This window comes from Balaenoptera physalus (genome assembly GCF_965194825.1).
Source record: "Balaenoptera physalus genome assembly, chromosome: X".
NCBI lineage: Eukaryota > Metazoa > Chordata > Mammalia > Artiodactyla > Balaenopteridae > Balaenoptera > Balaenoptera physalus.
Window position 1 is genome coordinate 92,027,378 of NC_138903.1, and position 25,756 is coordinate 92,053,133.

A 25,756-nucleotide genomic window follows, 5' to 3' on the forward strand; every position below is an offset into this window, starting at 1 on the left:
TGTGGCATCATTGTCTGGTTTTGGTGTCAGGGTGATGGTGACCTTTTAGAATGAGTTTGGGAGTGTTCCTCCCTCTGCTATATTTTGGAAGAGTTTGAGAAGGATAGGTTTTAATTATTCTCTAAATGTTTGATAGAATTCGCCTGTGAATCCATCTGGTCCTTCATTTGTTGGAAGAATTTTAATCACAGTCTCAATTCCAGTGTTTGTGATTGGTCTGTTTATATTTTCTATTTCTTCCTGGTTCAGTCTCGGAAGGTTGTGCATTTCTAAGAATTTGTCCATTTCTTCCAGGTTGTCCAATTTATTGGCATATAGTTGCTTGTAGTAATCCCTCATGATGCTTTATATTTCTGCAGTGTCAGTTGTTACTTCTTTTTCATTTCTAATTCTGTTGATTTGAGTCTTCTAACTATTTTTCTTGATGAGTCTGGCAAATGGTTTATCAGTTTTGTTTATCTTCTGAAAGAACCAGCTTTTAGTTTTATTGATCTTTGCAATCATTTCCTTCATTTTTTTTCATTTATTTCTGATCTTATCTTTATGATTTCTTTTGTTCTGCTAACTTTGGTTTCTTTTTTTGTTGTTGTTGTTCTTTCTCTAATTGCTTTAGGTGTAAGGTTAGGTGGTTTATTTAAGATGTTTCTTGTTTCTTGAGGTAGGGTTGTATGGCTATAAACTTCCCTCTTAGAACTGCTTTTGCTGCATCCCATAGGTTTTGCGTCATCGTGTTTTCATTGTCATTTGTTTCCAGGTATTTTTTGATTTCCTCTTTGATTTCTTCAGTGATCTGTTGGTTATTTAGTAGTGTATTGTTTAGCCTCCGTGAGTTTGTATTTTTTACAGTTTTTTTTTTCAGGTAATTGATATCTAGTCTCATAGCATTGTGGTCAGAAAAGATACTTGATATGATTTCAATTTTCTTTAATTTACCAAGGCTTGATTTGTGACCCAAGGTATGATCTATCCTGGAGAATGTTCCATGAGCACTTGAGAAGAAACTGTATTCGGTTGTTTTTGTATGGAATGTCCTATAAATATCAATTAAGTCCCTCTTGTTTAATGTGTCATTTAAAGCTTATGTTCCCTTCTTTATATTCATTTTGGATGACCTGTCCATTGGTGAAAGTGGGGTGTCAAATTCCCCTACTATGATTGTGTTACTGTCGATTTCCCCTTTTATGGCTGTTAGTATTTGCCTTATGTATTGAGGTGCTCGTATGTTGGGTGCATAAATATTTACAATTGTTATATCTTCTTCTTGGATTGATCCCTTGATCATTATGTAGTGTCCCTCTTTGTGTCTTGTAATAGTCTTTGCTTTAAAGTCTATTTTGTCTGATATGAGAATTGCTACTCCAGCTTTCTTTTGATTTCTATTTGCATGGAATATCTTTTTCCATCCCCTCACTTTCAGTCTGTATGTGTCCCTAGGTCTGAAGTGGGTCTCTTCTAGACAGCATATATATGGGTCTTGTTCTTTCATCCATTCAGCCAGTCTATGTCTTTTGTTTGGAGCATTTAATCCATTTACATTTAAGGTAGTTATCGATATGTGTGTTCTTATTACCATTTTCTTAATTGTTTTGGGTTTGTTATTGTAAGTCTTTTCCTTCTCTTGTGTTTCCCGCCTAGAGAAGCTCCTTTAGGATTTGTTGTAAAGCTGGTTTGATCATGGTGAATTCTCTTTGCTTTTGCTTGTCTGTAAAGGTTTTAATTTCTCTGTTGAATCTGAATGAGATCCTTCCTGGGTGGAGTAATCATGGTTGTAGGTTTTTCTCTTTCGTCCCTTTAAATAAGTCCTGCCACTCCCTTCTGGCTTGCAGAGTTTCTGCTGAAAGATCAGCTGTTAACCTCATGGGGATTCCTTTGTATGTTATTTGTTGCTTTTCCCTTGCTGCTTTTTAATATTGTTTCTTTTTATTTAATTTTTAATAGTTTTATTACCATGTGTCTTGACGTGTTTCTCCTTGGATTTATCCTGTATGGGACTCTCTGTGCTTCCTGGACTTGATTGTCTACTTCCTTTCCCATATTAGGGAAGTTTTCAACTATAATCTCTTCAAATATTTTCTCAGTCCCCTTTTTTTTCTCTTCTTCTTCTGGGACCCCTATAATTCGAATGTTGGTGAGTTTAACATTGTCCCAGAGGTCTCTGAGACTGTCCTCAATTCTTTTCATTCCTTTTTCTTTATTCTACTCTGTGGTAGTTATTTCCACTATTTTTTCTTCCAGGTCACTTATCCATTCTTCTGTCTCAGTTATTCTGCTATTGACTCCTTCTAGAGAATTTTTAATTTCACTTATTGTGTTGTTCATCATTGTTTGTTTGCTCTTTAGTTCTTCTATGTCCTTGTTAAACGTTTCTTGCATTTTCTCCATTCTATTTCCAAGATTTTGGATCATATTTACTATCATTACTCTGAATTCTTTTTCAGGTAGGCTGCCTATTTCCTCTTCATTTGTTTGGTTTGGTGGGTTTTTACCTTGCTCTTTCATCTTCTGTGTATTTCTCTGTCTGTTCATTTTGCTTAACTTACTGTGTTTGGGGTCTCCTGTGTGCAGGCTTCAGGTTCGTAGATCCCCTTGTCTTTGGTGTCTGCCCCCAGTGGGTAAGGTTGGTTCAGTGGGTTTTGTAGGCTTCCTGGTGGAGGGGACTGGTGTCTGTGTTCTGGTGGATGAGGCTGTAACTTGTCTTTCTGGTGGGCAGGATCATGTCCGATAGTGCGTTTTGGGGTGTCTGTGAATATTATGATTTTAGGTAGCCTCTCTGCTAATGGGTGGGGTTGTGTTCCTGTCTTGCTAGTTGTTTGGCATGGGGTATCCCGCACTGGAGCTTGCTGGTCATTTAGTGGAGCTGGGTCTTAGCATTGAGATGGAGATCTCTGGGAGAGCCCTTGCTGATTGATATTATGTGGGGCTGGGAGGTCTCTGGTGGTCCAGTGTCCTGAACTCGGCTCTCCCACCTCAGAGGCTCAGACCTGACACCCGGCTGGAGCACCAAGACACTGCCAGCCACATGGCTCAGAAGAAAAGGATGAAAAAAAATTAAATAAATAAATAAAATAAAATAAACGTATTAAGAAATAATATTAAAATAAAAAAATAAATAAAGTAATAAAAAAGAAGACAGCAACCAAACCAGTAAACAAATCCAACAATGATAACAAGTGCTAAAAACTATATACTAAGATAAACATAAAAATCAGAAACTACTCAGTTGCATACAGCAAACCTCAAGTCTACAGTTGCTCCCAAAGTCCACTGCATCAATTTTGGCATGATTCGTTGCCTATTCAGGTATTCCAGAGATGCAGGGTACGTCCAGTTGATTGTGGATATTTAATCTGCTGCTCCTGAGGCTGCTGGGAGAAATTTCCCTGTCTCTTCTTTGTTCGCACAGCTTCCAGGTTTCAGCTTTGGATTTGGCCCCACCCCTGTTTGTAGGTCGCCCTCTGGCATCTATTCTTCACCCAGACAGGAGGAGGTTAAAGGAGTGGCTGATTAGGGGGCTCTGGCTCATTCAGGCCAGGGGGAGGGAGGGGTACGGAATGTGGGTCCAGCCTGCGGCGGCAGTGTCCGGTGTGACGTTGCAACCACCTGAGGCACACCGTGTGTTCTCCCCGGGGATGTTGTCCCTGGATCACGGGACCCTGGCAGTGGCAGGCTGCACAGGCTCCCGGGAGGGGAGGTGTGGCTAGTGACCTTTGCTTTCACACAGGATTTTTGGTCACTGCAAAAGCAGTGTTAGCGTTTCATGCCCGTCTCTGGTGTCCACACTGAGAGCCGCAGCTCATGCCCATCTCTGAAGCTCGTTTAGGTGTTGCTCTGCTTTCTGTAGGCAGACAGGGAAGGAATCCCCTCTCCTTGCGCACCCCGAAACAATGGTCTCTTGCTTCTTCGGCCAGTCCAGACTTTTTCCTGGACTCCCTCCCAGCTAACTGTGGCGCACTAGCTCCCTTCAGGCTGTGTTCACGCAGCCAACCTCAGTCCTCTCCCTAGGATCTGACCTCCAACACCTGAGCCTCAGCTCCCAGTGCCCACCCGCCCTGGCGGGTGAGCAGACAAACCTCTCATGCTTGTGAGTGCTGGTTGGCACCGATCCTCTGTGTGGGAATCTCTCCACTTTGCCCTCTGCACCCCTGTTGCTGTGCTCTCCTCCATGGCTCCACAGCTTCCCCACCCCCTGCCTACACCCCGTTTCCACCAGTGAAGGGGCTTCCTAGTGTGTGGAAACTTTTCCTCCTTCACAGTTCCCTCCCACAGGTGCAGGTCCCATCCTTATTCTTTTGTCTCTGTTTTTCTTTTTTCTTTTGCCCTACCCAGGTACATGGGGAGTTTCTTGCCTTTTGGGAAGTCTGAGGTCTTCTGCCAGCGTTCAATAGGTGTTGTTCCACATGTAGATGTATTTTTGATGTACTTGTGGGGAGGAAGGTGATCTCCACATCTTACTCCTCCGCCATCTTGAAGATCTCACAGATGTTTATAGCAGCTTTGTTCACAATTGCTCAAACTTGGAAGCAACGAAGATGTCCTTCAGTAGGTGAATGGATAAATAAGCCTTGGTACATTCAGACAATGGAATATTATTCAGTGCTAAAAAGAAATAAGCTATCAATCCATGAAAAAACATGGAGAAACCTTAAATACATATTACTAAATGAAAGGAGCCAATCTGAAAGGGTACATACTGTATGATTCCAACTATATGACATTCTGGAAAAGGAAAAACTATGGCGAACAGTAAAAAGATCAGTGGTTGCCAGGAGGGTTTTTGGGTAGTGAAAATAGTTTGTATGATATCATAATGATGGATATATGTCATTATACATTTGTCCAAAACATAGAATGTACAACTCCAAGAGTGAACCCTAAGGTAAACTATGAGCTTTGAATGATTATGATGTGTTAATGTAGGTTCATCAATTGTAACAAATGTACTGCTCTCTTGTGGGATGTTGATAATAGGGGAGACTATGCATGTGGGGGAGAGGGTATATCTCTGCCTTTCCTAGATTTTCTTGTGAACTTTAAAAATAAAATCTTAATAAAAAAGTTTAAAAGTCTAAATGCTACAATATGTATAGGATATCAACAGCCTTAATGACATCAATTATTACAGAGAGGAAGCTGGGACAGTCATGTCTTGGACAGCATTGTAGTGATTTAGAGAAGGGGCTCTGTTTACATGGAAAGTATTTGGATTGGCCTATAATTCAGTATAAAGTTTGCCATTTGCTGGAAAAAACAGAGTTTTAATTTCCCCATCAAGAAAAATAGCTTCCACCTTCTGTCAGTACAATAATCCAAACACTCAAACATTCAGTTCCTAGAGTAGAAAATGCTATGTGTAGATCCTTCACCACAGATGAACAGCAATATCTACAGTACATTAAGACACAGACTGGAAGGAACGTCGAGGGATTCATGGTTATGTATAAAGGAAACTAGAGTAGTGTATGGGTGAAATTTGTTTCTATTATTATTTGAAGGAAGCAGTTGACATCATGGAAAAACATGAGACCAGTTTTCAGCATGCCTGGGTCTTGGTGCTGGCTGACTCTTGGATGTATGTATCTAGGATGTATGTGACCTCTGATAAATCATTTAACCTCTCAGCCACAGTTTCTTCATTTATAAAACGAGGGTGATATTACCTACCCTGCCAGCATCATAAAGTTGCTGGGAACAACTAAATGAGATAATGTCCATGAAGCACTTTGGAAAATGAAAAGCAGTACCCAAATTTAAATGTCTTACATTAATTAGTTATTGGGTTTTAATCTGGACAGGGTAGGAGGAGGTTATCCTCTCACACAGTTCTGTAATTCTTTCATAAGGGAATTTTAGAGCATTGATAACTACTGTTTGTATATTGCTTTAAAGTTTCAGAAGCTATTTTTAAAAAATCATGCCACCTGAAAAAATCATGCCACCATATGACCAAAAGAAGAGCCAATAGAAAGAGTTATTTTCTTCTGATGAATTTCAGTCAAGGGTAAAATAAACTGATGAAAGACCTCACCTCTTGAAATAGCTCTAACTACATAATTAATCCAATTTGTAGGGAAGGTTCATGTCATGATCTTCTTACTATTATTTCACATTGCTATGGAATTCCAATGCATTTGTTTGAAGCGTTTCTAGGGCCTACATAAAGAGAAAGATGACATAAGTATTTTTTGAAATAAAAACCGAAGTTAATACAATATCACTGACTATGGGCGGACACCTGGGTAATATAGAAAGTACTGCAGATGAGTCAGTTCATGGAAAAACTCAGTCTTTAAAAAAAAAGGAAGAAAAACCTCAATGTTTAGAGGGTGCAATGAGTAGCTTTCAAATGCTTTTATCTTTATGATTATCTGTTTTTAGTTCTTTGAGTTATGGGTTTCCTGTTCACTTACAAGGTATCAGACAACAAGCAGTATCAAACACCAGCAAATATCACATAACTGTTTTTCACCTCGTGCATTACATGGTATTAGTGCTGGCGATGGTACCAGAAGTCTAAAATCTACCTCAGGTGCCCCCATTTCCCCTCTCCCCACTCCCTCCTCACTGCTACCATAAAATAGAGGAGCCTGAAATAGGCATGCAAGAAAAGCAATGCAGAATTTTTTGTGATGATAGCTATAATCTGAACTGATGGCTATTGAAGTGTGTTTACACTACGTGTAAGCAGTAGCCTCACCTGGAAACTTGTTAGAAATGTAAATTGTCTGGTTTACTCTAGACCTACTGAACTCTGGGTGTGGGACTCCGCAATCTGAATATTAATAAGCCCTCCAGTTGATTCTGACGTACATTAAAGTTTGAGAACAAATAGTCCGAGCTATCCTGGGGACAGGGACCTGTGATTTCTCCCTGGTCTGCTGATGAGGATAAATGCATTCGTGAACTGTGATCAGGAGATACCTATGGGTGTTCAGAAGAGAAAGAATTTGTTCTCTCAATTTTACAACACTGCCCTTTATCTCTCAAGAAACTTGTAAATCATTGCACTGCCCAACCACCAATTTGGTGAGAAAAAAATTAGGTAGTATAACCCTGAAAGGTAAAAATAAGTGCTTTTTACAAGGATCAAGCATGACAGAACAGCATCCATGGTACGTTCTGAACCTTGATTGTGATAGAGTTTACACAACTGTATGTTTTTGGTCAAAATTCATAGAATTGTACACAGAAAGAAACAAGGAAAGAAAGAGAGAGAGAGAAAGAAAGAAAGAAAGAAAGAAAGAAAGAAAGAAAGAAAGAAAGAAAGAAAGAAAGAAAGAAAGAAAAGATACCATATGAAAAATTTAAAATAAATTTTAAAATGTGAACACCAAAAAAAGATAATTGTCTAAAGCAAACAACACCGCCCTCCCCAATATATTGCAGAAGTAAAGCATATGACAATAGTACAAAGGACAGGAGTGGGGAGAAGAAAACATACTGTTGTAAAGTTCTTACACTACGTGTTAAATGGTATAAGTTTATTTGAAAGTTGATTGAGATAAATTAAATTGTAACAAGAAGCACATTTTAAGTGCCAGAGCAACCACTAAAAAGTATAAAACAAAGAAATACAGTTAATAAGCCAATTGTGATGATAAAATAAGTCATTAAGAAAATTTCAATTAATCCAGAAGGCAAGAAAAGAAGGAAAAAAGGAAAGGAGAACAGATAGAGTAAGTATAATAAAAATAGCAAGATTTAAAACCAACCATATCCATAATGACATTAAAAGTAAATTGTATAAATCAGTATTCAGTGAACTTTTTCTGTAAAGGATTAGATAGCCAATAGTTTATTTATTTAAATTTTATCTTTCTTTTTTTTAACATCTTTATTGGAGTATAATTGCTTTACAATGGTGTGTTAGTTTCTGCTTTATAACAAAGTGAATCAGCTATGCATATACATATATCCCCATATCTCTTCCCTCTTGCATCTCCCTCCCTCCCACCCTCCCTATCCCACCCCTCTAGGTGGTCACAAAACACCGAGCTGATCTCCCTGTGCTATGCAGCTGCTTCCCCCTAGCTATCTATTTTATATTTGGTAGTGTATATATGTCCATGCCACTCTCTCACTTTGTCCCAGCTTACCCTTCTCCCTCCCCATATCCTCAAGTCTATTCTCTAGTAGGTCTGCGTCTTTATTCCTGTCTTGCCCCTAGGTTCTTCATGACCATTATTTTTTCTTTTTTTTTAGATTCCATATATATGAGTTAGCATACGTTATTTGTTTTTCTCTTTCTGACTTACTTCACTCTGTATGACAGACTCTAACTCCATCCACCTCACTACAAATAACTCAACTTTGTTTCTTTTTTTGGCTGAGTAATATTCCATTGTATATATGAGCCACATCTTCTTTATCCATTCACCTGTCGATGGACACTTAGGTTGCTTCCATGTCCTGGCTATTGTAAATAGAGCTGCAGTGAACATTGTGGTACATGACTCTTTTTGAATTATGGTTTTCTCAGGGTATATGCCCAGTAGTGGGATTGCTGGGTCATATGGTAGTTCTATTTTTAGTGTTTTAAGGAACCTCCATATTGTTCTCCATAGTGGCTGCACCAATTTACATTCCCACCAACAGTGCAAGAGGGTTCCCTTTTCTCCACACCCTCTCCAGCATTTATTGTTGTAGATTTTTTGACGATGGCCATTCTGACCAGTGTGAGATGATATCTCGATGTAGTTGTGATGTGCATTTCTCTAATGATAAATGATGTTGAGCATTCTTTCATGTGTTTGTTGGCAACCTGTATATCGTCTTTGGAGAAATGCCTATTTAGGTCTTCTGCCCATTTTTGGATTGGGTTTTTTATTTTTTTGATATTGAGCGGCATGAGCGGCTTGTAAATTTTGGAGATTAATCCTTTGTCAGTTGCTTCATTTGCAAATATTTTCTCCCATTCTGAGCGTTGTCTTTTCATCTTGTTTATGTTTTCCTTTGCTGTGCAAAAGCTTTTAAGTTTCATTAGGTCCCATTTGTTTATTTTTGTTTTGATTTCCATTTCTCTAGGAGGTGGGTCAAAAAGGATCTTGCTGTGATTTATGTCATAGAGTGTTCTGCCTATGTTTTCCTGTAAGAGTTTGAGAGTGTCTGGCCTTACATTTAGGTCTTTAACCCATTTTGAGTTTATTTTTGTGTATGGTGTTAGGGAGTGTTCTAATTTCATTCTTTTACATGTACCTGTCCAGTTTTCCCAGCACCACTTATTGCAGACGCTGTTTTTCCTGCATTGTATATTCTTGCCTACTTTATCAAAGATAAGGTGACCATATGTGCGTGGGTTTATCTCTGGGCTTTCTATCCTGTTCCATTGATCTATATTTCTGTTTTTGTGCCAGTACCATACTGTCTTGATTACTGTAGCTTTGTAGTATAGTCTGAAGTCAGGGAGCCTGATTCCTCCAGCTCCGTTTTTCTTTCTCAAGATTGCTTTTGCTATTTGGGGTCTTTTGTGTTTCCATATAAATTGTGAAATTTTTTGTTCTAGTTCTGTGAAAAATGCCATTGGTAGTTTGATAGGGATTGCACTGAATCTGTAGATTGCTTTGGGTAGTATAGTCATTTTCACAACGTTGATTCTTCCAATCCAAGAACATGGTATATCTCTCCGTCTATTTCTATCATCTTTGATTTCTTTCATCAGTGTCTTATAATTTTTCACATACAGGTCTTTTGTCTCCTTAGGTAAGTTTATTCCTAGATATTTTATTCTTTTTGTTGCAATGGTAAATGGGAGTGTTTTCTTACTTTCACTTTCAGATTTTTCATCATTAGTGTATAGGAATGCAAAAGATTTCCGTGCATTAATTTTGTACCCTGCTACTTTACCAAATTCATTGATTAGCTCTAGGAGTTTTCTGGTAGCATCTTTAGGATTCTCTATGTATAGTATCATGTCATCTGCAAACAGTGACAGCTTTACTTCTTCTTTTCTGATTAGGATTCCTGTTATTTCTTTCTCTTCTCTGATTGCTGTGGCTAAAACTTCCAAAACTCTGTTGAATAATAGTGGTGAGAGTGGGCAACCTTGTCTTGTTCCTGATCTTAATGGAAATGGTTTCAGTTTTTCACAACTGAGAATGATGTTGGCTGTGGGTTTGTCACATATGGCCTTTATTATGTTGAGGAAAGTTCCCTCTATGCCTACTTTCTGGAGGGCTTTTATCATAAATGTGTGTTGAATTTTGTCAAAAGCTTTCTCTGCATCTATTGAGATGATCATATGGTTTTTCTCCTTCGAATTGTTAATATGGTGTATCACATTGATTGATTTGCGTATATTGAAGAATCCTTGCATTCCTGGGATAAACCCCACTTGATCATGGTGTATGATCCTTTTAATGTGCTGTTGGATTCTGTTTGCTAGGATTTTGTTGAGGATTTTTGCATGTATGTTCATCAGTGATATTGGCCTGTAGTTTTCTTATTTGTGACATCTTTGTCTGGTTTTGGTATCAGGGTGATGGTGGCCTCATAGAAAGAGTTTGGGAGTGTTCCTCCCTCCGTTATATTTTGGAAGACTTTGAGAAGGATAGGTGTTAGCTCTTCTCTAAACGTTTGATAGAATTCGCCTATGAGGCCATCTGGTCCTGGGCTTTTGTTTGTTGGAAGATTTTTAATCACAGTTTCCATTTCAGTGCTTGTGATTGGTCTGTTCATATTTTCTATTTCTTCCTGGTTCAGTCTCGGAAGGTTGTGCATTTCTAAGAATTTGTCCATTTCTTTCAGGTTGTCCATTTTATTGGCGTATAGTTGCTTGCAGTAATCTTTCATGATCCTTTGCATTTCTGCAGTATCAGTTGTTATTTCTCCTTTTACATTTTGAATTCTATTGATTTGAGTGTTCTCCCATTTTTTCTTGATGAGCCTGGCTAATGGTTTATCATTTTGCTTATCTTCTCAAAGAACCAGCTTGTAGTTGTATTGATCTTTGCTATCTTTTCCTTCATTTCTTTTTCGTTTATTTCTGCTCTGATCTTTACGATTTCTTTCCTTCTACTAACTTTGGGTTTTTTTGTTCTTCTTTCTCTAGTTCCCTTAGGTGTAAGGTTAGTTTGTTTATTAGAGATTTTTCTTGTTTCTTAAGGTAGGATTGTATTGCTATAAACTTCCCTCTTAGAACTGCTTTTGCTGCATCCCATAGGTTTTGGGTCATCGTGTTTTCATTGCCATTTGTTTCTCGGTAATTTTTGATTTCCTCTTTGATATCTTCAGTGATCTCTTGGTTATTTAGTAGTGTATTGTTTAGCCTCCATGTGTTTGTACTTTTTACAGATTTTGACTGTGTAACTGATATCTCGTTTCATAACGTTGTGGTTGGAAAAGATACTTGATACGATTTCAATTTTCTTTAATTTACCAAGGCTTGATTTGTGACCCAAGATATGATCTATCCTGGAGAATGTTCCATGAGCACTTGAGAAGAAACTGTATTCGGTTGTTTTTGTATGGAATGTCCTATAAATATCAATTAAGTCCATCTTGTTTAATGTAGCATTTAAAGCTTGTGTTTCCTTCTTTATATTCATTTTGGATGATCTGTCCATTGGTGAAAGTGTGGTGTTAAAGTCCCCTACTATGATTGTGTTACTGTCAATTTCCCCTTTTATGGCTGTTAGTATTTGCCTTATATACTGAGGTGCTTCTATTTTGGTTGCATAAATATTTACAATTGTTATATGTTCTTCTTAGATTGATCCCTTGATCATTATGTAGTGTCCTTCTTTGTGTCTTGTAATAGTCTTTGCTTTAAAGTCTATTTTGTCTGATATGAGAATTGCTACTCCAGCTTTCTTTTGATTTCTATTTGCATGGAATATCTTTTTCCATCCCCTCACTTTCAGTCTGTATGTGTCCCTAGGTCTGAAGTGGGTCTCTTCTAGACAGCATATATATGGATCTTGTTCTTTCATCCATTCAGCCAGTCTATGTCTTTTGTTTGGAGCATTTAATCCATTTACATTTAAGGTAGTTATCGATATGTATGTTTCTATTACCATTTTGTTCATTGTTTTTGGTTTGCTATTGTAGGTCTTTTCCTTCTCTTGTGTTTCCTGCCTAGAGAAGTTCCTTTAGCATTTGTTGTAAAGCTGGTTTGGTGGTGCTGAATTCTCTTAGCTTTTGCTTGTCTGAAAAGTGTTTTAATTTCTCCATCAAATCTGAATGAGATCCTTGCTGGGTAGAGTAATCTTGGTTGTAGGTTTTTCTCTTTTGTCACTTTAAATAAGTCCTGCCACTCCCTTATAGCTTGCAGAGTTTCTGCTGAAAGATCAGCTGTTAACCTTATTGGGATTCCCTTGTATGTTATTTGTTGTTTTTCCCTTGCTGCTTTTAATATTTTTTCTTTGTATTTAATTTTTGGTAGTTTGATTAATATGTGTGTTGGCATGTTTCTCCTTGGATTTATCATGTATGGGACCCTCTGTGCTTCCTGGACTTGATTAAGTATTTACTTTTCCATATTAGGGAAGTTTTCAACTACAGTGCCTTCAAATGTTTTCTCAGTCCCTTTCTTTTTCTCTTCTTCTTCTGGGACCCCTATAATTCGAATGTTGGTGACTTTAATGTTGTCCCAGAGGTCTCTGAGAGTGTCTTCAGTTCTTTTCATTCTTTTTTCTTTATTCTGCTCTGTGGTAGTTATTTCCACTATTTTTTCTTCCAAGTCACTTATCCGTTCTTCTGCCTCAGTTATTCTGCTATTGATCCCTTCTAGAGAATTTTTAATTTCATTTATTGTGTTGTTCATCATTGTTTGTTTGCTCTTTAGTTCTTTTAGGTCCTTGTTAAACGTTTCTTGTATTTTCTCCATTCTATTTCCAAGATTTTGGATTATCTTTACTATCATTATTCTGAATTCTTTTTCAGGTAGACTGCCTATTTCCTCTTCATTTGGTAGGTCTGGTGGGTTTTTACCTTGCTCCTTCATCTGCTCTGTGTTTCTCTGTCTTCTTATTTTGCTTAATTTACTGTGTTTGGGCTCTCCTTTTCGCAGACTTCAGGTTCGTAGTTCCCCTTGTTTTTGGTTTCTGCCCCCAGTGGCTAAGGTTGGCTCAGTGGGTTGTGTAGGCTTCCTGGTGGCGGGGACTAGTGCCTGTGTTCTGGTGGATGAGGCTGGATCTTGTCTTTCTAGTGGGCAGGTCCATGTCTGGTGGTGTGTTTTTGGGTGTCTGTCACCTTATTATGCTTTTAGGCAGCCTCTCTGCTAATGGGTGTGGTTGTGTTCCTGTCTTGCTAGTTGTTTGGCATAGGGTGTCCAGCACTGTATCTTGCTGGTCATTGACTGGAGGAGGGTCTTGGCATTGAGATGGAGATCTCTGGGAGATTTTCGCCATTTGATATTACCTGGAGCTGGGAGGTCTCTGGTGGACCAATGTCCTGAACTTGGCTCTCCCACCTCAGAGGCACTGCCCTCACGCCTGGCCAGAGCACCAAGAGCCTATCATCCACTCAGCTCAGAATAAAAGGGAGAAAGAAAGAAAGAAAGAAAGAAAGAAGGAAAGAAAGAAAGAAAAAGATAAAATAAAATAAAATAAAGTTATTTAAAATAAAAAATAATTATTAAATAAAAATTTAAAAGTAATAAAAAAGAAAGAAAGAAGAGAGCAACCAAACCAAAAAACAAATCCACCAATGATAACAAGCACTAAATCTATACTAAAAAAAAAGAAAAGAAAAAAAAAACGGACAGACAGAACCCTAGGACAAATGGTAAAAGCAAAGCTATACAGACAAAATCACACACAGAAGCATACCCATACACTTTCACAAAAAGAGAAAAAGGGGGGGAAAATATATATTGTTGCTCCCAAAGTCCACCTCCTCAAATTGGGATGATTTGTTGTCTATTCAGTTATTCCACAGATGCAGGGCACATCAAGTTGATTGTGGAGATTTAATCCACTGCTCCTGAGGCTGCTGGGAGAGATTACCCTTTCTCTTCCTTTTTCGCACAGCTCCTGGGATTCAGCTTTGGATTTGGCCCTGCCTCTGCTTGTAGGTCTCCGGAGGGCGTCTGTTCTTCGCTCACAGAGGACGGGATTAAAGGAGCAGCTGATTCGGGGGCTCTGGCTCACTCAGGCCTGGGGGAGGGAGGCATACAGAATGCGGGGCGACCCTGCGGTGGCAGAGGCCGTTGTGACATTGCACCAGCCTGAGGCGCGCCGTGCGTTCTCCCTGAGAAGTTGTCCCTGGGTCACGGGACCCTGGCAGTGGCAGGCTGCACATGCTCCTGGGAGGGGAGGTGTGGATAGTGACCTGTGCTTGCACACAGGCTTCTTGGTGGCTGCAGTAGTAGCCTTAGCGTCTCATGCCCGTCTCTGGGGTCTGCGCTGATAGCCGCCACTTGCACTCGTCTCTGGAGCTCATTTAGGCGGCGCTCTTAATCCTCTCACCTCGCGCACCGTATAACAAAGAGGCAAGAAAAAGTCTCTTGCCTCTTCAGCAGGTCCAGACCTTTTCCCGACTCCCTCCCCACTAGCTGTGGCGCACTAGCCCCCTTCAGGCTGTGTTCACGCCACCAACCCCAGTCCTCTCCCTGGGATCCGACCGAAGCCCGAGCCTCAGCTCCCAGCCCCCGCCCATCCTGGCGGGTGAGCAGACAAGCCTCTCGGGCTGGTGAGTGCTGGTCGGCACTGATCCCCTGTGTGGCAATCTTTCCGCTTTGCCCTCCGCATCCCTGTTGCTGTGCTCTCCTCCGTGGCTCCAAAGCTTCCCCCGTCTGACACCCACAGTCTCCTCCCCAAAGGGGCTTCCTAGTGTGTGGAAACTTTTCCTCCTTCACAGCTCCCTCCCACTGGTGCAGATCCCAGCCCTATTCTTTTGTCTCTGTTTTTTTCTTTTTTCTTTTGCCCTACCCAGGGACGTGGGGAGTTTCTTGCCTTTTGGGAAGTCTGAGGTCTTCTGCTAGTGTTCAGTAGGTGTTCTGTAGGAGTTGTTCCACATGTAGATGTATTTCTGATGTATTTGTGGGGAGGAAGGTGATCTCCACGTCTTACTCTTTCGCCATTTTGAAGCTCCTTCCAATAGTTTAGATTTTGAAGGCCATACAGTGTTTGTCTGAATTACTCAACTCTGCTGTTGTAGCATGAAAATAGCCATAGGTAATATATGAAAGAATAAGCCTGACTTTGTTCTAGTAACGTTTTATTTACAAAAACTGCCAGTGGGTTGGGCTGGAGTTGGCCTACAGGCCATAATTTCCTGACCTCTGGTCTAAGTACTCCAGTTAAAAGGCAGATTGTCAGATTTCATTGATAAAAAACACTTAAGAAACTAGGAGTAGAAGGGAAATTCCTCAACTTGATAAAGGACATCTGTGAAAGCCCCACAGCCAGCATCATACTTAATGGTAAAAGACTGGAAGCTTTCCACCTAAGATCAGGAACAAGACAAGGGTGTCCATTCTCATTACTTCTACTTAACATTGTCTTTGAGGTTCTAACCAGGACAAATAGGCCAGAAAATGAAATAAAATGTGTCCAGATTGGAAAGGAAGAAGTAAAATTATCGCCATTCACAGATGACATGATCTTGAATATAGAAAATCCTAAGGAATCCATTAAAAAACTACTAGAACTAATAAACAAGTTCAGCAAGATTGAAGAATATAAAATCAATATATAAAAAACATTTGTATTTCTATACATTAGCAACAAATAATCCAAAAAGGAAATTACAACAGCATCAAAAACAATAAATACTTAGAAATAAATTTAACAAAAGTTCAAGACATATACATAGAAAACAACAAAACATCATTAAAATAAATTAAAGATCTAAATAAATGGAATGACACCCCATGTTCATGGATTAGGAGATAATGTTAAGATGGCAATACTCCCCAAATTGATCTATAGAACCAACACAATCCCTATCAAAATCATAGCTGCCTATTTTTAAAAACAGAAATTGACAAGCTGACACTAAAATTGATATGGGAATGCAAGGGACGCAGAATAGTTAAAACACTCCTGAAAAAGGAAGACAGAGTTGGAGACTCCCACTTTCTAATTTCAAAACTCACTATAAAACCACAGTAATCAAGACACTGTGGCATTGACATAATAACAGTGGCATCAACAGGCAGAGTTAGGCGTGAGTTTGAAGTCAGAGGTCATGGATTTAAAATTGAACTAGTTGACTCAGTTGTGAGATTTTTTCTCCAGCAAACTTTTCTTGCTTGAAGGCAGGCACAGAGAAGGTGAACGATAGGTTTCAGCCAGCATTTTGATGATGGGAGAGAGGGACAAGTGCAATAAATGCATATGCAAGAGAGTGGTTGTAATTTTTGACCATGGATTCTAAAGGAAACAAGTGAAGCCAGGTGATAGGTAGGAAAGGTTTATTTTTTATTCTAATTTTCAGGTAGAAGGGTGTTTTTTCCATAAAATTAAAATATAACATATAAACGAAAAAGTGCAAAAATTATTTTGTGTACAGACTGATGAATTTTCACAAAGTAAACATACTCTGTAACTAGCCCCCAGATCAAAAACCAGAATGTGGCCAGGCGTAACTCTGCCTGATGATGCCACTATGTTTCTCTGGGAGGCTTCACTTTGTCTCTTCACATGGACACTATTTCAAACCTTTTTCTCTCTCATCAAGCTGCCCATATCTCCTCCTTTACTTTCACTCCCATTTGTTGGCCTTGACTTGTATTTTATTGAGAAAATAGAAACCATTACAGAAAACTCGCACTTCTTTCCACCATCAAGTCTACAATCCTATCTGTACTTTCACCCATATTTTCCTCTTACTTTCTCTTACAACTGAGTAAGCATCCATCCTCCTACCAAAGGCCAATGTCTCACATACACTTTGAAGGTTATCCCTCTTACCTCCTAAGAAACTTGCTCTTTGACTGAGTTATTCCCTCTCTCTTTTGTATCAATTTCTCTGTTTGTATTCAATCATTTCTATCAGCATAAGACATCTTCTACTAGTCCCATTCTTTTAAAGAAAAAAAGTTTTGAATCTAGGTCATCCTTCAGCCACTGTTATGCTTCTCTGATTCCCTTTACAACAAAACTTCCCAACCCAGTTGTCTGTAGTTGATGTCTCCACATCCTCACCTCTTCATTTCTCCTCAGCCCACAATTTTCCTGCTTCCATCTCCATCATAGTTCTTGAGATACTGTTCTTCCCAAGGTCAATAATTACCTCAGTATTGCCAAGTTCAACAGTCACTGCTTTGTTTTCATTTTACTTGACTCCTCAACAGCACTCCTTTCTTCTTGAAATATCCTCCTCATGGTTTCTGTATTAGTCAGCTCAAGCTGCCATAACAAATACCATAGACTGGGTGGCTTAAACAACAGAAATTTATTTCTCACAGTTCTGGAGGCTAGGATGTTCAAGATCAAGGTCCAATATGGTTTGATTTTTGGTGAGGACTCTCTTCCTGGCTTGCTGATGGCTACCTTCTCACTGTGTCTTCATATGGCAATATATACGTACATATGGAGAGAGACAGAGAGAGAGAGAGAGAGAGAGGGAACGATCTCTGGTATCTCTTCCTCTTCTTATAAGGACACCAATCCTATTAGATTAGGGCCCTACCCTTTTGACCTCATTTAACCTTAACTACTTACTCAAGACCCTGTCTCCAAATACAATCATGTTAGGGGTTAGTGTTTCAACATATGAATTTTGGAGGAACACAATTCAGTCCATAGTAGCTTCTGTAACACTAGTCTTTCCTGTTTTTTGTTCCTCCCTCAGCTTATTGCTCTGGTTCCTTTGTTGGCTTCTCATCCTATAACTGACTCTAAATGTTGGCATCCTTCCATACTCTTTATGGACCCTCTTCTCTTGCTACATTCTCTCCCTAGCAATGTTCATCAGTTCTCATGGATTCAAATACCATCCAGTGTTGATGATTTTCAAATTTGTATTTCCAGATTTTCATATCCAGCTGTCCACTTGAAATTTCCACTTTGATATCTCGTAGTAATATCAAACAACATGTTGAAAAGTGAAACTATTGCTTTTTTTTCTACCAAACTTGCTTCCCATCCATAATCTTCCCCATTCCAGTTAATAGCATCAGCATCCATCCACAATTTTTCTAGCCAGAAACTTATGAATTCCTTGATTCCTTGCTCTGAAACCTTGATTTGCTTTCCTCTTGTCTTACTCTTCCCTGAAACAGATACACCAGCCAATCATGCCAATTGTAGTGCCAACATATATCTGGAATCCACCTCTGACTTCTACTGACACTATCTTAGTCAAGCCACACATGAGTCACTACAACAGAATCCCAACTGGTCTCTCTGGTTCCATTCTTGCCTAATCTAATTCATTCTCCACTCAGCAAAGTGATTTTTAAAAATGTTAAATAAATCATGTTACTTTATTACATAGATCTATTCAATAACTTTCTATTACACTTTGGATAAAATTCAGAGTCAGGTATCATGACCTGTTAAGGCCCTGCATGATTGGACCTCTTTATATTTTGACACCCTCATCTTCTGCCATTCTCCATATCATGTACTCTTCTTCAGGCACACTGGTCTTTTTCTCACTTTCTTAAACAAGGCAGTCCCTTTCCTGTTTCAAGGTCATTATGTATGCTGTTTTTTCCATTTATAGTGCTTCTTACTGACTTTTCTCAAGGCAAACTCCCTAGATCTCAGCATGAGGGTCTCTTCCTCAGGAGATCTTTTCTCACCTTTTTTTTTTTCACTTTTATAAACAGCATTTATTGTACAGAGTACTCTGAAGGAAGAAAAATATGTACAGCCATTTGTTTTCATTAATACATTTCTATTCTGTCCTGCAATACTGAAAAGGTGGAATGTGGCACAAAAATAACCCCTAGGAGTTACAAATTAGAAAACAACACTTTAAAAAAAGATTTTTACTTTTCTGGTAGAAATATAAAAACTGTGGTTTATAGGGAAGAAATTAAACAAAATAAAGTCCAATCAATTGTTGAGGTGGCTTTAACACTTAAAGTTTTGTCCCTTAAACCAACTTGTCAACAGCAGTAAGTGTTTAAAATCTAAATATAAATAAATGGGCAGCTCTGCCCGAATAGCAGCCCAGTTCGAGCAACTTACAGTAACGCTTCCGTGTTCTCTGTGCAGAAATAATACCCCTTCCTGGCATCCTTATGGGGTACACATGCAGGAGAACTTCACCTCATGCTGCAACATACAACTGAACATCCATCCTCTCATCACATGGGGCCGTCCACAACACCACTAAATGTACCAAAACTGATTTGTTAAAAAAAAAAAAAAAAAAAACAGCAGAAACTAACACACTACTGTAAAGCAATTATACTCCAATAAAGATGTTAAAAAAATTTTTTAAAACAAGTGGATGGGGGAGGCAGGAATAGATGACAGCCATTACGTTGTCTTCCTGAAACCCTTTAGAATAGGGTAGATGTTCTCAAAGGCTTCATAAATTTCTGCTCTGACTTTAGCACCTGTTAATATAACTTTTCCAGAAACAAAAATAAGGAGAACAATTCTCGGTTTGATCATTCTGTGGATTAAACCAGGAAATAACTCTGGCTCATAACTACTGAACTGTTGGTGGGTAAGCACAAAGCCTTCTAACCTTATAGGGAACTTCACATCACAGCTCCCCACCATGTTCTGAATCTTGAAGTCCAAGAACTTAGCTGGAACACCCAACTTCTGTACAACCCTGGCATATTTTCTTGCTGCTAGTCTGGACTGTTCACTCTTGGCTCCTGTGCGCACCATCTTCCCAGAACTGAATATCAGTGCAGTGGTCCGGGGCTCTCTTATTCTCATAATTACAGCAGCAAACCACTTGGAATTATATTCAGCATTCCCTGCATGAAGTGCAACGGTCTTTAGGTCAAGTTTACAACCAAGATTCACTGTGGATACAATATTTTGCAGCTGTGGCACAATCCCAGAGCTCTCTGAGGCTGGCGTGGCAGGGGTAATGGGGGTCATGGGGGAGGGATACAGGGGAGTGGTGCCCGGCAAGGGTGTGGTCGTAAGAGTCTGTGAGTGGAAAAGCTGTGGTGTCTGGCCCGAGGCCCCCTGCGTTGCCTGCTGGGACGTCGACTGCTGAACGGCTGCCACTGCTGCCTGCTGCTGCTGCTGCTGTTGCTGCTGCTGTCTTTGCTGCTCTTCCAATATAGACAGACTGTTGGTGTTCTGAATAGGCTGTGGAGTCAGTCCTGTGCCATAAAGCATCATTAGACTAAAGATAGGGATTCCAGGAGTCATGGCACCCTGGGCATAAGGTGGGGGGTTGTTCTGATCCATCAGGTTCATTTTCTTCTTGGCAAATCAAAAACCTTTGGACTGTAAATCGCCTCAGCATTCAGTCTTTTCCTAGAGCATCCCCAGCACACTCTTCTTAGCGACTTCCTTAACTCTCTGGGTTATCTTCATGCACACCAAGAAACAGTGATACTTATCCTCAGGAAAGAGAGTTGTTTGTAGAATCTCCTCATTTTTTGGTCAAATTTGATATTTTTTTTGATATAATCACTGGAGTCACTGCAGAGATAACTCTCACCTTCTTATCAGGAATAATTTCCTCCATCTTTGCCTCCTATAACTCTATCTCAACTCCTTGATTGTTTCTTTTGTTAACATTTACAATTTACAATACTTCTATTCATGTATTTTGCTTTGTTTAATGTCAGTATCCCCCACTAGACTGCAAGCTCCATTTTTGTTTGTCTTGCTCACTGCTGATTTCTCAGGTCCTAGCATGGAATAAAATGAACTCTCCATAGATAATAGTTGTTGAACCAAAAAATTTAAAATAACAAGCATGAGGGCTTCCTTTCATAGATTTTGGCAGTCTAGCCTAATGGACACAGGAACCTCTGATATCAAATTCAGCCTTCCGAGCAATGAGTAGTCCTTCCCAGACCCACTTCACCTCTAAGGAGATTCAACATGGCTCTGTTTAGCCAAGGTCCTTTAAGGTCTGTGGAAGAAGGTTCTGAGCCTGGGGTCTATGAATAGGATTGGTGGTTTATGAAACCTCTGAAATTGTATATAGTAATTTGTGAATATGTTAATCTGTCTATTTTTCTAGGGAAAAATTCTACAACTTTGATCAGATTCTTAAAGGAGTTCATGACCCAGAAAAGGTTAAGAATCACTCACCGAAGGGTCTTTTCCTGGGATAACTGCCAGCCAGAAGTCCTGAACTGCTCTAATTAAAATGTAATTGGAGAATGGAGCTGAATCCACTATTTCCTTTGAGCTTTTCCTGGAGCTATGATCAGACCTGCTTGAGCCTTCTCTGAATTTGGGGTACATTTTTGACATTATATAATGTGCCTTAAATCTTATCTAGTCATGCTCTGCCCCCTGTGACCCACATTGACCTGGTTGCTGTTTCCTGCCTAATCTTAGATTCTGACCAGACCTGTGCCAGTGTCACAACCATGCTGATATAACCAGCACATCCTTTTGTCTGACTCAGTTCTGTCAGGGATCTTCACTGGTCCCAGACTGATGGATCAGAATTATCATGTCATTGACAAAGACAATAAAGTAGGAGTGGAGGGAAAACTGATTCAAGAACTCAAGATCAGAAAGCAAATCTGATCATATGAGTCACATTGGGGCTTGTCTGATCATATGAGTCACTTTGGGGCCTTGTGAAATGCAGATAAAACAGATTCTATCCACCCTGACCTACTAAATCACAATCTTGAGGGGAGTGGTGGCCTGGAGATCTGTATCTTAACAAACTCCCACTGTGAGGTGAGTATTATGATCAGGTAATTTGGGGAAACTTTATGTCTAAATTGCAATTCATCAGTTCATCTTGACACTTGACTCTCACAATCACAATTTATGACATTTTAATGATTGGAAATGTTCATATTTCACAAAATTAATTAGGTAGAGAATTTTGAACAGTGTATGAAGGCAAAGTTGTAGATTTAGTCTTAATCATTCAGTTTACTCTAATTTATGTTCAAGCTGAAATATTACATCTTCTCAGTCTGTGTCAAATTGTTCTGTAGCTGATTTTCATCAGGGTTCTTTTTAGTATGACATTGGTTTCCCCCAAATCTGAGGACCTTTAGGTTGTGGTTTACCCAGTTTATGCTCAGGAACTTCTTCATGAAAAATTTAAACATTCCTTTATTCAGCTTGTCTTTCACCACTATTAAGTCATCTTTGTATAAAGATCACTTTTATAAAAATTGAGCCTCATAACTCGTACATTCCAAATGAGGAAATGGACACTCACAGAAGCTATTTGATTCACCCAAGATCCCAGAGCTGTTTAGTAGCAGGGTCAAAGCATAAAGCTGTTCAACTATTCTGTGTTGATTGAGCACTTACTTTATCCAGGTCAATGAACTCACTGATGGGGATACAAAGATACAAAAGACTTGGTCCCTGCCCTCAAGGAAGCCCAGGTCTTCAGATTCCAAAATGAGTCAGGTATCCTGAAGATGCTGGGCCACTGCTAATATCACTTGAACTTCATTAGAGAAAATTGCTTTTAATTTTGACTTCTGTATTTATCAAAACAATTTTTGGGACTGTGGCAGGAGAAAGAGAGGTTATGCACTATTATCCTAGACACATGTTTTTTTTGGTCTGTACAGCACTTACATTTTCTTAAATTATCAATTAAAATTGGGAGAGTTCACATTTAATATCTAGATTTCTGGATTCTCTTTTAAAAAACCCAAAAATCTGGCCTTACTGGACCAATGTTCCCTTGTGGCAATAATTCTCTAGAGATGAGGGACTGCTGCTAATTTTTATGGGCTGGTGCTAGCAGTTCACATAGTTCCTAACCAGTACGTTGCACACACTCCTATTGCCTACCCAACCCCTGGAGCATTTAAGTTTGCTAACCCTGTCCACTAACTTCTGGGGCTACCAATTGTTGTCTGAACTGTTCCTGACAGCAGATGGCAGAAATAAGCTGTGTAATTTCCATTTCCCCTACAAGTAGGAAAGATGTACTGTAGCAACAATCGACTTCAGAAGCTTTTCTTTTTTCCTCTAAAAACAAAACAAAATAAAACAAACAAACAAAAAACAACCTATGGTCACTAGATTTTAGCTGAGCCATATTTTGACAAAGTAAGTGGTGAGAAAGGAATTTGGTGCCAATTGTAGCAACAATTGACTTCAGAGGCTTTTCTTTTTTCTTCTTAAAAAAAACCCTTAAGGTCATAAATGTAAGACCAGGTACTATAAAATTCTTAGAGGAAAACATAGGCAGAACACTCCTTGACATAAAATGCAGCAACATCTTTTTTGATCTGTCTCCTAGAGTAATGGAAATAAAAACAAAAATAAAAAATGGGACCTAATGAAACTCAAAAGCTTTTGCACAGCAGAGGAAACCATAAACAAAATGAAAAGGCAACCCACAGAATGGGAGAAAACATTTGCAAACGATGCGACCGACAAGGGAATAATCTCCAAGATTTACAAACAGCTCATGCAGCTCAATATCAAAAAACAAACAACCCAATCAAAAAATGGGCAGAAGACCTAAAAAGACATTTCTCTAAAGAAGAGATACAGACGGCCAACAGGCACATGAAAAGATGCTCAACATCGTTAATTATTAGAGAAATGCAAATCAAAACTACAATGAGGTATCACCTCACGCCAGTCAGAATGGCCATAATCAAAAAGTCTACAAACAGTAAATGCTAGAGAGGGTGTGGAGAAAAGGGAACCCTCTTACACTGTTGATGGGAATATAAATTGGTATAGCCACTATGGAGAACAGTATGGAGCTTCCTTAAGAAACTAAAAACAGAGCTACCCTATGATCCAGCAATCCCACTCCTGGGCATAAATCCTGAGGAAAACATGGTTCAAAAGGATATGTGCATCCCAGTGTTCATTGCAGTGCTGTTTACAATAGCCAAGACATGGAAGCAACCTAAATGTCCATCAACATTTGAATGGATAAATGGATGAATGGATAAAGATGATGTGGTATGTGTATATATATATATATATATATATATATATATATATATATATATATATATATATATATACCTACATACATATACACACACACACAATGGAATATTATTCAGCCTTAAAAAAGAATGAAATAGTGCCATTTCCAGCAACATGGATGGACCTGGAGATTATCATACTAAGTGAAGCAAGTTAGACAGAGAAAGACAAGTACCATATGATATTGCTTATATGCAGAATCTAAAAAAAATGATACAGATGAACTTATTTACAAAACAGAAACAGACTCACAGACTTAGAGAATGAACTTATGGTTACTGGGGGCGCGGAGGGTGGGGAGAGGGATAGATTGGGAGTTTGGGGTTGACACGTACACACTGCTATATTTAAAATAGATAACCAACAAGGACCAGCTGTATAGTACAGGGAACTCTGCTCAATACAATGTAACAACCTAAATGGGAAAAGAATTTGAAAAAGAATAGATACATGTATATGTATAACTGAATCACTTTGCTGTACACCTAAAACTAACACAACATTATTAATCAATTATACTCCAGTATGAAATTAAAATTTTTAAAAATGAAATAAAAATTAAAATTTAAAAAAGGAAAAGGGGAAAAAAACCCCTAAGGTCATTATAGTTTAGTTGAGCCATATTTTGACAAAGTAAGTGGTGAGAGAGGGATTTAGTATCAGTAGTGAGAAGTAGCCCATTGTGTGCAGCAAGAATTTAGGAGGCATGAATGGAATAGCTAGTTACCAGCAAAATAATCCTGAAACTGAGAGGTAGGGCAAGCTGGCTTGCAGCCACTTGTTGGGAACCTCTTTCCCACACTATATACAAAAATGAGCTCAAAATAAGTCATAGACCTAAATGTAAGAGCTAAAACTTTAAAACTATTAAAAGAAAATACAAGAGTAAATCTTTTCTGACTTTGGATTAGGCAATGGTTTCTTAGACATGACACCCAAAGTGCAAGCAGCAAAAGAAAAAGTAGTTAAATGGGACTTCATCAAACATCAAAATTTAAAACTTTTGTGCTTCAAATTATATCATCAAGAAAATAGAAAGACAACATGCAAAATGGGGGAAATTTTTTGCAAATCATATGTCTCATAAGGAACTTGTATATAAAGGACTCTTACAACTGAACAATAAAAAACAAATGACCTAATTAAAAAAAAAGTCAAAGGATATAAATAGATGTTTCTGTAAGGAAGATATACAAATAGAAAATAAGCATATAAAAAGACATTCAACCTTATTAGTCATCAGGGAAATGCAAATCAAAACCACAATGAGATACCATCTTACTCTGCACAGGATGGCTAAAAAATAAACAGACAATAACAAGTGCTGACAGGGATGTGGAGAAATTAGAATCCTCAAGCATTGCTGATGGGATTGTAAATGGTTCAGCTACTTTGGAAAACAGTTTGGGTATTCCTCAAAATGTGACCTAGCAATGCCATTCCTAGATATATAGCCAAGAGAAAAGAAAACATATGTCCACCCAAAAACTTGTACACAAATATTCATAGCAGTGTTATCAACAATAGCCAAAAGGTGGGACAACCCAAATGCCCATTAATTGGTGAGTGGATAAACAAAATGTAGACTAGCCATACATGGAATAGTATTCAGTTACAAAAAGGAATGAAGTACCAAACATGTTACTATATGGATAAACCTTGAAAAATTATGCTAAATAAAAGAAGACAGACACAAAATGATTCTATTTATTTGAAATGTCCAGAATAGGTAAATATGTAGAAACAGAAAGTAAGTTAATGGTTGCCAG

The 25,756-nt window shown here is 38.7% G+C and overlaps 1 protein-coding gene and 1 pseudogene across 2 annotated transcripts in view; one reads left to right on the forward strand and one right to left on the reverse strand.

Moving 5' to 3' along the window:
• PLP1 (proteolipid protein 1) overlaps positions 1-25,756 on the forward strand; it is a 345,526-nt gene that overhangs the window by 63,781 nt on the left and 255,989 nt on the right. The gene's annotated exons all lie outside the window — the stretch shown is intronic.
• LOC309653210 (TATA-box-binding protein pseudogene) lies at positions 18,690-23,926 on the reverse strand (annotated as a pseudogene). The gene has a single exon. The product of its transcript is annotated as a TATA-box-binding protein pseudogene (transcript).